The sequence below is a fragment of the Coenobita brevimanus genome, chromosome 23 (assembly GCF_032717465.1).
Source record: "Coenobita brevimanus isolate Jiangsu-jjx chromosome 23, ASM3271746v2, whole genome shotgun sequence".
In the NCBI taxonomy this organism is placed as follows: domain Eukaryota; kingdom Metazoa; phylum Arthropoda; class Malacostraca; order Decapoda; family Coenobitidae; genus Coenobita; species Coenobita brevimanus.
The window spans coordinates 22,792,463-22,805,241 of NC_136976.1; the positions used below are offsets into that span (position 1 = coordinate 22,792,463).

General features: G+C 37.4%; 1 pseudogene; it reads left to right on the forward strand.

The window, feature by feature from the left end:
* Positions 1–6,513: 6,513 nt before the first annotated feature.
* Positions 6,514–6,914, forward strand: LOC145393208 (small subunit ribosomal RNA; annotated as a pseudogene).
* The last annotated feature ends 5,865 nt before the right edge of the window (positions 6,915–12,779 follow it).

Here is a 12,779-nt window from a genome sequence, read left to right on the forward strand (position 1 = left end):
GAGAAATGGTGGTGGCGGTGGTGGTAATGTGAAAAAATTATGGTGGTGGTGGTAGTGATGGTCTGAAAGCATGGTGGCGGAGATGGTAATTTTGGCGGTGGTGATGGTCGTAGAGGTCGGAAAATCACGGTTCCTATGGCGGCGGCTGTGGTTAAAGCAACAGCGTTCTTCGTGCACATAATCTGCAGGGTGCCAGTGAATTTGCTAAAGGAGGGTAGCCAAATGGGTGTGGCGAACGTATGAAATGGGTGCGGTGGGCTTGTAATTTGATGAGCGTTGGGGCCAAGGCAGCGAAACTTACCCTGCGAAAAAGCGTGTCGTAGGATTAATGGTTTGAGTACAGTGAATGTTATCAGAGAAAAACAGTGTTGAAAAGGTAATGAAATGGGCGTGAGGGACTAGGGAATGGGTGGTATGGACTGGATTTGTGGTGCGGAAGAGGGAAGTGGCCATGGGAGTACAGCCTGCCCTGTAAAGATGGAGGCTGATGGGTTAATGGTTTGAGGACATTGAGGGTATATTTTGACATTTCCCCGAAGACAAACTGACGATGGGAGGGAAAAATTATGGTGAATGTGGCAGCGTTGGCGATGGTCATGGTGGTTATAGGAATTATGGTGACAGTAGTGATACTTTGAGTGGTAATGATTTAGGCCTACCATTGTGGTTGTGGTGGTGGACCTCAGCGCGACAAGGAGAATAATGAAGTTAATATACCTTTCTACCTGAACCCTGAAGGTGTAATATCTGGCGGGAGAAAGAGGGGGAAGGTGGAGGGGGAGGATGAGAAAGAAGGAACGAGATGGAGGAAAGAAAGAAGAATTCAAAAGAGGAGAGACGAGTGATGAGTAGCAAGGGAAAACTTAAGAGGGGCGGAAGGAAGAGGAAAGAGGCGGAGGAGGAGAAGAGAGAAGTGTGTGGAGGAGGAGAGGATGACGTAGGAGGAACAGGGGAGAGGAGGAATGAAGAAGGGAAAACTTAAGAGTAGATGAGTAAATAAGAACAGGAAGACGGAAGATGAAGACGACAGAAGAGAAAGGAAAATTTGAAAATGAGGGAAAGACATAAGAGTAGACTAGATAAAAGGCAGAAAAACCGGAATGATATAAGAAGAATGAGATGAAAGGAACAAGTCAGGGGACAAGGAGTCAAAAGAGAAGAAGGGGGAAGAGGCAGAAGGAAATGGAGAAATGAGAGAGAGAGAGAGAGAGAGAGAGAGAGAGAGAGAGAGAGAGAGAGAGAGAGAGAGAGAGAGAGAGAGAGAACATGATGAAACAGACAGATAGACAGGCAGACTCATAATACCTCCAAAGTTTGCCAAATGTTATCTGATATCTGGCGAAGTTCCCCCCCTCCCCCTGGCAGTATCCATCTAGCCACTAGTCCCCGCAGTTCCCTGTGTATACCTCACCTGCCTGTCTCACCTGTGTGCCTCACGTACTTCACGCGGCAGTATACAGTACTTCACTTGTATGGCTCAGAGTGACAGATACATTGCTTCATTTCTTAACGTTACATGGTTAATGTGACAAAATCAGTAGAACAATGTTAACGAGTTGCAGTAACCAGTATCAGAATACTTAACAAGTGCTACGTGCCGTGCGTGTGTGTGTGTATATATATATATATATATATATATATATATATATATATATATATATATATATATATATATATATATATATATATATATATATATATATATATATATATATATATGAAATGTGGTTTACCTCAAAGGACTATTTCCCCTATAAGTAGCATCCATTTTCATACTTGTTGCCAGTCTCAGCGCTGCATTTCTCTTGAGTTAATCATAATATTACAAACCTTTTGCGTTCAGAGGCCTTTCACATATGAGATGCAGTCTTTTTAAGCGTGCTCCACATCTATATTGTCTGAGATAATCAATGTCAAGTGTTGGTCATGTGGTAACTAGACTGCGTTAGAAGTTGAGGGGGAGGGGGTAATTTTGCATGCCTATTGTCATTGAATAAGCCTTTCTCGAACATGAAGGTTACTCCTTCCTCATTTGTGAAAATGTCTGTATGAAGGGGTCAGTAAGAGCTTCTCGAGAACACGACAGAACTTCACTCTTCTCTGCACTCTTTCGATCGAGTATGGCAAAATTTTTACTTTCCAGCCTTCCCTCCTCTTACGGTTTCTACCCTTCTATATGTGCCTTCACCATTAGGCTCCCTTTCTGATCGTCCTATACCTGCTGTTTAAGACTGCCATTGATTTTCTAGAGCATGCAATATTTGTGTTCTTGAGGGTTCTGTCCTATCAGCAACTCTCCTCCTCCTTTTCATCAACGATCTTATAAGCTGTACTTGTACATCTAACCCTATCCACTCATACCCTAATGACCCCACCCTTCACCATTCCATTCGCTTCTCGCGGCGTCGAGCAGCAGTTACTTCAACAATCAAGGGATGAGGCTATGGCACACCTAATTTTTGACATGGAATCATATATCTGATTGGAGTAAAAGGAACTTTGTTCTTTTTAATATGCCATTAACTTAGTTCCTACATTTTTCGACCCGCCAAAATCATCCATCAGTGTGTCCTTTACTACTCTATTTAACAGTGTCATACTCTATCCTGCATCATTTCTGAACATATTTGTGGTTTCATTCTTTCAGAATTTATCATGAGAAAATCATATTACCTCTCTTGCAAAATCTGCTGTCAAGAGATTAGGTATGCTGACCGACCCCGTGCCTTCCTTACCTCTGCATGATTGCTGACTTTATTCGGGAGCTTCATTCGCCAATGTGTAGAATACAACTCTCGTCTGTAGGAGGTTTGCCATATACAGCTCTATTCAGCAGGATGAAGTCTAAGGCTTTTCGTCACACTACCTATCCTCCTCTTGACTCCCTCCAACCTCTGTCTCCTCGCCACGCTGTTGCATCTTTGTTCTGTTGCTATTTCAATGGTCGCTGCTCTTCTGAACTGTCTGCTTGCGTCCCCCCCTCCCCCCTCCATTTAGGCAGGCGCTTAGCACCCGCCTGACAACATACTATCACCCCTTTTCCGTCCAACTTTCATATCACAGTGTTAACCAGTAAATCAAGTCCTTCATGTATCCAACAAGTTATCTGATATTCTTTCTCTTTCTGTAATTCCTGCTGCCTTTGACCTCCATTCATTTCAACGGTTGTGACTATGCATCTCGAAATGAACGGATCTTGAATTTGGCGTTTTTCTCTTTTTGAGGGGACAAGGAAGGGGACAATCATGCGGGGAAAAAAGCTCTCTATTGCTTGAGACAGGTGACCGGAGTCCAGCGTGGAACAATGAGCAGCATCACTACAAGGCAGATAGTATGTACTGTAATTAATGTACTCTTTGGGGAGGTGGTCAGCTGGGTCAACTTTCGTTAATTCATGTAACATGCAGAGAAGCGGCGATGCTTGTGATATTATGTTACGTGTGCGTTCAGACTCTGCCAGATCACAGGTTATGGTGACTGCAACTGGGATGCTGGTTTACCTTAGGGTCACATTTAGTAAAAGTAGAGAATTTATACTTTTTGTTAAACACATTACTAAAAACTTTTTTTGATGCTTAATGATATATTACACTCTGATGCATGTGTGGACAGTTCAAGAGTTGTTTCGTTCAGTTTTGTGTCCTCAGGAAATGTTTGAATGAGCGAATTTCATACACACTCAGGTCATTTATGTCCTTCAAGCCTTTTTTTTATCTTCTACTTCTCCACTGGTCATTGGTTAGAAAGCGACAAGACCATAAAGTGTCCCTACAGGGTTCCCACAGGAGATACTGCATAGCTTCGATTAATCAAATATCCATAAAGGGTACTCACGCTCTGAGAGTGGCTCTGGAGGAATCCAACAACTCACCAAACTAGAAAAGCTTTTAATCCTTGCTCCCCGAGACGAAATATAACGTTTGTGAGGCTAAATATGTTGAAGCCTCTACTAAAGTTATTCACACAGTTGTTGTTGTGGCTCCAGGCTCATCTGAATATGGAACCAGTAGACCCCAAATTGAGGATGTCTTCCTTCTCAAGTCCATTATCATCCTTTTAGGATACGGGAAAGGAATTAAGGGACGTTTGTGTAACTGGTCAGAGGAGTGATTCGCTAATATAGATACTACCGCAGGAAGGTGTCCTTCTCCATCACAGTACATAGAGTAAAGAAGGACAGCCAAAGCATCCGACCACGAATCCGTATCGCCCGCCATCACTAAAAAACTAAATTAGTAATCTTTGCTAAAATAAACTGGTTGCAGTTTACTTCGCCCAAATCTAATCAGTTCAAGCAACATATCCCGGGATACTGCCCACCAAGTTTGGATGTAATTTGCCTACTTAATTTTTGAAATATTTTGGTAACAGAAAGACACACACACACACACACACACACACACACACACACACACACACACACACACACACACACACACACACACACACACACGCCCGCGCGCCCGCGCGAATGATTACGTTATCGCCTAGTGAGGCGGTTGGTAATAACGATACCGGTACTGATAAGGATGTGTTATAAAACTGCGGTGTTACATAGCTATGTTTTACTTACTCGTATCGCCCGCCATTACTAAAGAAAACAAGAGCAATTCGAGATTGCAAACCTCCTCCGCCAAAGCAGCAGCGAATTTGCCGTGAGCCCTATATAATTGAACATTCTGGATCACCAGATCAGGAATGTTTCTTGGATCCAGATCAAACTTGGGTGTGTGGTACATCTTGTGGAGATGTTATCTTGTAATTTTTGTGCAAGCATTATAGACATTACTTATCAGGTTACTAACAGATATGTTGACATTACCACTATCCCTTAATGGTAAAGAAGCCTTTTAAAAAATTCCTGGATCTGAATGATGATCCGGATCACAACCAAAATCTAATGGATTGTTCCCTCGGCTAGATCATACGCCTTCAAAAAAATGTTATCTAAATCCGTTCATAACTTTTTGAGTAATCTTGCGAACAGAGAAACAGACAAACAAACAAGTGCCGGCAAAATCATAACCTCCTAGGCGGTGGTAACAAGATCAGTAGCTTTTGCAAAAACAAAATAGTTGCAATTTACCTCGCCGAAATCTAGTCAGTTCAAGCCACATATTCCGGGATACATCCCTCCATGTTTGGATACAATTTGTCCACTTGGTTGAGATATTTTGGTGACACACACACACACACACACACACACACACACACACACACACACAGGCGATTACATTATTGCCTCGCTGGGCGGGCGATAATGAGAGCACTTTGTATGATTTATCAAGGTTAGATGGCATTTCCTGAACGAGACTGATATGGTAATGAATCGCAGAGGAATCCCTGATGTTCCCACAATTTCAGACGCAAACACAAGGCTTTAGTTCAGATGCTTTATCTAATACATCTGGGATAACAAAAGTCTAGGGTAACCAAGCTCCAACTACACACACACACACACACACACACACACACACACACACACACACACACACACACACAAAGATGGAAATAGGCTCCCTGGTCTTCAATTATCGAGTGAAAAATCTCGGTTTTTCTCACTCCACAGACTGCAGTGAGAATGGATAAAGCACTGTCTTGCAAGGCAGAGGAGGAGAAGGAAAAGAACGAAGAGACAAGAACTGAATGCATAATCTAGCAACCACTACGTTCTAACCAACACTACGCACCCCGTTCCGTAACAGATATGGTCGCATGAGACAGTAGATTGTAAAGTGGGATTGGTCTTCTTATGATTATGTACAAGGAATGTATGTTGTATGCTTTTAAGCAGTCGATATTCGGGGCTGTTGAGGAGAAGCGGGGATTATTGATTGGATTTGTTCTAGCTGTATACGACTGCTGTTCTGTTTTCTTTAAGTTTTTGTATAAGTTTGTGTGTGAGCTGGTTTTGAATGTACTGTATATATATAGCACGAGAAACTTAAGACAAAAATTTACTATGTTTAAAAATTTACTTCACACATTTTAAATTCATATAAAATTAAACATCAACATTCTTATAAACATAAATATAAGTTTGATTCTTGCTTTAAATATTCGATTTTCAATTAATAACATGAAAATTTCAGTGTTCCCGAGCTAATAAGTTTAAAACTTCAAGCTCTAATAGATCTCAGTGTGTATTATTTTCACATCAGTGAAAACTGGAAAAGGTAAATTGAATTATCTCCGGCTAAATCTTGTGCCAGCAGTCGCGGTTATACTTCAAGGGAGAGTGAATACAAATCGATATTTAACTCAGCGCTACAGTATCAGAATACTTAACAAGTGGTATTTGCCGTATATATATATATATATATATATATATATATATATATATATATATATATATATATATATATATATATATAGTAATGATTTTTTTAATTTTATAAAGGGTGAAATCACTTTTTTAAGGATAAATAAATAATTCATCTTAATAAGTTAACAAACAAAGGAAATAAACCAGGATTAGATACCCTCCTATACCTTTAAGAAAAATTTATATCTGATTAGTAACAGCTATGTGCTCTAAATTCAAAGAATTTGGCGGTATTTTAGTCTAATTAGGGGAACTTGTCTTTTAAACGATAAACCACGAAAAATCTTACCTATATTATATAGTTTGTATACCGTCATTGAGATAACTTTTACAGAACAAGTTATTGAAATAATTCCATTAAAATATTAGATCAAGGTGCAGCACATATATAGGTTAAGATGGGTTACAATAAAATTAATGTTATCACGAATAAAATTCAGAATACAAATTTTGAAGGTGGACTTAAAAGTAAGGTTTGCTTTAATAAGACAACCTGATTTTAGCTCTAAAATGTGCACATATCGCCCGTCGCTTTCATTAATCTAAGATGAGCTAAGTCATAACATAGGTGTACTGGAAAGTGTACCTAGAAAGCAAGATAGAGCTTGAAATAAGCAGCTCGTTTACACCGAGAAGAGTACCTATAATTCAGGTTATCTTGAAATCAGCAATCTTCCTTTTGTTATAAGAGTGTAAACATTATAAGAAAACTAATTTTTCATTCTCCTGAATAGTAGATTTTATCGAAATATCAATATAGTGAAAGTAAAAAGTATTGTGAAAGAAAGTAGAAATAACACTTAAAATTCTTAAAAGTAAATATAAGAAATTGTTTCTTGTGTATAATAGGTTTTCAAAATTAGATCTATAAATATTCATCCCGAAAAAAAGATAGCTAATTTTAAGAAAAAGTTTTTATTGCAATAAAATTTTTAACTTAATATTAGAGGGGATATGCCAATTGAGCTTTTATATCTGGTTTTCTAAGAAATAAACTTAATTTACGTGCTTAGCTATTTAGCCTGTGCAACTAAAAAGATAATGGTAGAGCTTTTTCTTCCAAAATGAAGAATTATAGAACCCATAGATAGATACTTGTAAAAGTAGGCTTAAAAGTAGCCATCTTTTCCAGGTTCTTCAACCAATATAACAAAATACTTTAAATTTTACAGGTTCTTTATATCAAGTATTAGAAAATTAACTTCAACTTAATTTGTTTAGCTACTATGAAATCATTAGTAAAATTTATATGTTAAAATATTTTTTATTATAAATAAAAATTTTTAAATACTGTAAATTTATTTAAGGAACTCGGCAAATATTATTTCCGCCTGTTTAACAAAAACATGTCTTTGTGAAGATTTACACAGTCTGGCCTGCCCACTGAATTATTAAAGGGCCGCGGTATTTCTGACCGTGCGAAGGTAGCATAATCATTACTCTTTTAACTGAAGGCTTATATGAAAGGTCGAACGAGAGATATACTGTCTTAACAAAAAAAATTGAATTTAACTTTAAAGTGAAAAGGCTTTAATATATTAGAAAGACGATAAGACCCTATAAATCTTTACATCATATTTAGTATTAAGCCAATTTGTTAGTGTAAGGAAAAATACTAAAAAAAATTTTTGTTGGGGCAACAAAGATATAAATAAACTAACTGTTTTTACTTTTAAACAAAGATTTCTGATAATAAATTGATCCTTTTTAAAGATTAAAAGATTAAGTTACTTTAGGGATAACAGTGTCATTTTTCTTGAGAGTTCCCATCGAAAGAAAAGTTTGCGACCTCGATGTTGAATTAAAATTTCTACATAATGCAGCAGTTATGAAAGAAAGTCTGTTCGACCTTTAAAATTTTACATGATTTGAGTTCAGACCGGCGTGAGCCAGGTCGGTTTCTATCTTCTAAGAAAATGATAAACTACCTTAGTACGAAAGGATTAGGTAGTTAAAATAATTTTATTAAATATGAACATCACTTTCACCTAAGCAATTAATTTTGTATTTCAGTTCAATGAAACTTATAAACAAAGGTCTTTAAATAGTTCAAGCTAGCTATTTTGTGTTCACAGTTATCGTTGTAAACTACCTAGTCTTAATTATCTGCGTTTTAATTGGAGTTGCTTTTGTAACGCTACTGGAACGAAAAATTTTAGGATACATTCAAATTCGGAAAGGACCCAATATCGTAGGATTCCTGGGACTACTCCAACCATTTGCCGACGCTGTAAAATTATTCACTAAAGAGCAAACAGTACCGACTATATCCAACTTTCTACCATACTATCTATCCCCCATTTTCAGATTATTTATCTCCCTACTAGTTTGAGCCATCTTACCTTACCAAACCGGATTAGTACATTTAAACACAGGAGTTTTATTCTTTTTATGCTGTCTAAGCTTAGGAGTCTACTCAACTATAAGAGCTGGATGAGCTTCAAATTGTAAATATTCAATACTTGGAAGACTACGGGCTGTCGCTCAAACAATTTCATACGAAGTTAGACTTGCTCTTATTCTTTTATCCCTTATCTTTTTAATCGGTGGATTCAATATAGAACTTTTCACTCGCTTTCAAAAAGATATTTGAATAATTTGATTAACATTACCCCTATCTTTAATATGATTCACTTCTTGTCTAGCAGAAACAAACCGTACCCCATTTGATTTTGCTGAAGGTGAATCAGAACTATAGTAGCCGCAGCGAGAAATGAACGCTGTGGTGGGGCAGCCGGTCATCCGGGGATTCCCCCACTGTAGCCATATCCACGTGTCACCGACCATAGAGGTAGGATGTCACCGACCATCGGCCACCGCTGCAGCCCCGCTCCATGATCCTCACCCTGTGTCTCTGGCTTTCTCTTTCTCTCTCGGTTTCTATATAAACTGGTGTATTTCCGAAACTAATTATGAAATTATTATGACTTTTGTTTCACACCACCACTGAGGTAAAAATCAAGGAGAGTTTTCTGTATAAAGGTTTCCCCCCCCCTTGTCTGAGGGCAGGTCAGTTCTGGCGAGTGTATAATTATAGGTCAGGCGGAGGTATCGGCAAGGCCGCACTCCCCCGCTCATATGCCACACTTAGGAGGGGGGGGAAACCTTTATACAGAAAACTCTCCTTGATTTTTACCTCAGTGGTGGTGTGGAACAAAAGTCATAATAATTTCATAATTAGTTTCGGAAATACACCAGTTTATATAGAAACCGAGAGAGAAAGAGAAAGCCAGAGACACAGGGTAAGGACCATGGAGCGGGGCTGCAGCGGTGGCCGATGGTCGGTGACATGTAGATATGGCTACAGTGGGGGAATCCCCGGTCATCCTGGCTGCCCCACCACAGCGTTCATTTCTCGCTGCGGCTACTATAGTATCAGGAATCAATACCGAATACAGAAGAGGAGGATTTGCTTTAATTTTCATAGCTGAATACGCAAGAATTCTCTTCATAAGAATATTATTCGTATTAATTTTTTTTAGGAGCCAACCCATGTAGATTACTCTTTTTTTTCAAATTAGTTTTAATTGTCTTTCTTTTTATTTGAGTTCGAGGAACTCTACCACGCCTACGATACGATAAACTAATATATTTAGCCTGAAAAAGATTCCTCCCAGTTTCCCTTAACTATCTAATCTTTTTCATAGGAGTTAAATTATTTTGCTTTTCTTTAACAATCTAACTAGGGAGTAGTTTAATAAAAATTTTAGTTATGGGAATTAAAGACAAGGTAAGCACCTTCTCCCTAAGATTACTAAGAACCGATCTTATCTAATGCTTTCAAAACACTTGTTTTTTTTAAACTAAGCAATCAATCTAACATTTTATCCCATCACATTGCTGCTAAAGGTATAATCAAATAAAACCTAAAATAAGAAATTGTTAAAACCTGACCCGTAATAATATAAGGATCTTCAACGGGACGAGCCCCAATTCAAGTCAATAAAACAACTACAGAAACCAAAAACCAAAATAAAATTTGATTTAATGGATAAAACCTGAGACTTCGAAATTTTGAAAAATGAGTAAAAGGAAGGATCATAAGAATTGCCACCGAAAGCACTAAGGCAATTACACCTCCCAATTTATTAGGAATAGACCGCAAGATCGCATAAGCAAATAAGAAATACCACTCCGGCTGAATATGAGCTGGAGTCACTAAAGGGTTCGCAGGAATAAAATTGTCCGGATCTCCAAAAAGATAAGGATGAAGCAAAGTAAGCAGTACAAGAGCCATTAGCATAACCAAAAACCCAACAATTTCCTTAAAAGTGAAATAAGGATGAAAAGGAACCTTATCTACCTGAATTAAAACACCCAGAGGGTTATTCGCCCCAGCCTGATGAAGAAATAAAATGTGAACCAAAGTTGCAGCAGCAATAACAAACGGAAACAAAAAATGAAAAGTGAAAAAACGAGTTAAAGTGGCATTTTCTACAGCAAATCCTCCTCAAATTCACTGAACCAGGGAAGTGCCAATAAAAGGAATTGCTGAAAACAAATTAGTAATTACAATCGCACCCCAAAAAGACATTTGACCTCATGGTAAATCTATTCTATATACCTAGGCTGCTTCCCCCAAGGAAAGGGAGGTAGCCGAGATAGGACGACACACTCCCCATTTACTCATCCATTCATGCATGAAAAATTATATAAGAACCAAAATACATCCCTCGACCAATTTGAAGATATAAACAAATAAAGAAAAAAGACGCCCCGTTGGCATGTAAAGTCCGCAATAATCACCCATAATTGACATCTCGTTGAATATAAGCTACCCTAGAAAATGCCAAATAACAACCAAACACAGCCCAAGCAATGACCCAAAATTCCAAAAAATGGAAATATTTCTTGGAATTGGTATTTCAACTAGTGCCTCGTTAGCAATTTTTAACAATGGATGAAACTTTCAATGTTAAAAGCAAATAACTAATAATAAACATCATAAATATGGCCCTAGGATCATTGTGAATAGTTCTCACATTTATAGCAGAATTTCTAATGTCGGAATACTTCGATAAAAAAGTTGTAGTTGACTCTCCAATCTTATTTGCCATCATTACATGATCCATAAAAATAAAAAAAAATCTGATGATTAATGCTAAAAAAAAGATTTAAAAAATTCCCTTCTAACCTTAAACTGCTCATTAGCTGCTAAAGATGCAACATAAATAAACAACACTAATATTCCACCCAAAAAAATCAAAAATAAAATATACGAAAACCAATAACTCCTAGCAAATAACCCCGTAGTAATTGAAATTAAAACTGTTTGAATTAATAGTACAAGACCTGTTGACAAAGGATGAATCAAACGCATAAAAATCAAAGAAAACAAAATAATAAAAGGAAGACCATATATTATCACCCCAATCTCTTGGTGTTTAAGAAAAAAATTTCATTACTGGTTTACAAGACCAGAGTTTTTATTTAAACTATTAAAACTAATGTTAACTTTAAATAACTTGTTCTTATTTATTGCATTCATTATAATTTTTAGAGGACTATGAGCTTTCGCTTCAAACCGAAAACATTTATTAAACACCGTCTTAAGATTAGAATTCATTATACTCGGAATCTTTTTCTTAATATCCAACTGCCTTTCCTCAACCGAAAACGAATTATGTTTTTCTCTCTTCTTTTTAGTCCTAGCAGCCTGTGAAGGAGCCCTAGGTCTAGCTCTCCTAGTCTCCATTGTTCGCTCCCACGGAAACGATTACTTCAGAGCCTTTAATATATTAGAATGCTAAAATGCCTGTTTATACTTCTTATGTTAATAACATTCGTAAAGGACTGATCCTTAATTCAAACAGGAATCTTGGCTGTATCATTTTTATTCGCCATCTTATACAATCACGACTTTTTTTATATACAACTTAGGATTCAGGTTAGGTACAGCCTACTTAAGCTATGTTTTAATCCTATTAAGCATCTGAATCATGGCACTTATTATTATATCTAAAGTAAAAATTAGATTCACCTCGAATTTTCCCAGACTATTTTTATTACTTAACTTAGCTTTATTAATTTTTCTAGTATTGACTTTAGGTCCATAAACTACCTATTATTCTATATCACCTTCGAAGCTTCCCTAATCCCAACCCTAATTTTAATCCTAAGCTGAGGATACCAACCTGAACGGATTCAAGCAGGAGTTTATATACTGTTCTACATCTTATTTGCATCCCTCCCTGTCCTGGCCTCTTTACATTTATAAAACGAACGGAACTCTTACTATAGGAGCTTTCTATCAAAGAGTTAACCTAAGGATCCTATCTTTTATTTGATTCATTTCCTCTATTACAGCTTTCATTGTAAAACTACCTATACACTTATTTCACCTATGACTACCTAAAGCACACGTTGAAGCCCCCGTAGCAGGATCAGTAATTTTAGCCGGAGTTTTATTAAAATTAGGAGGCTACGGCTTAATCCGAATCTTACCCTTATTTAC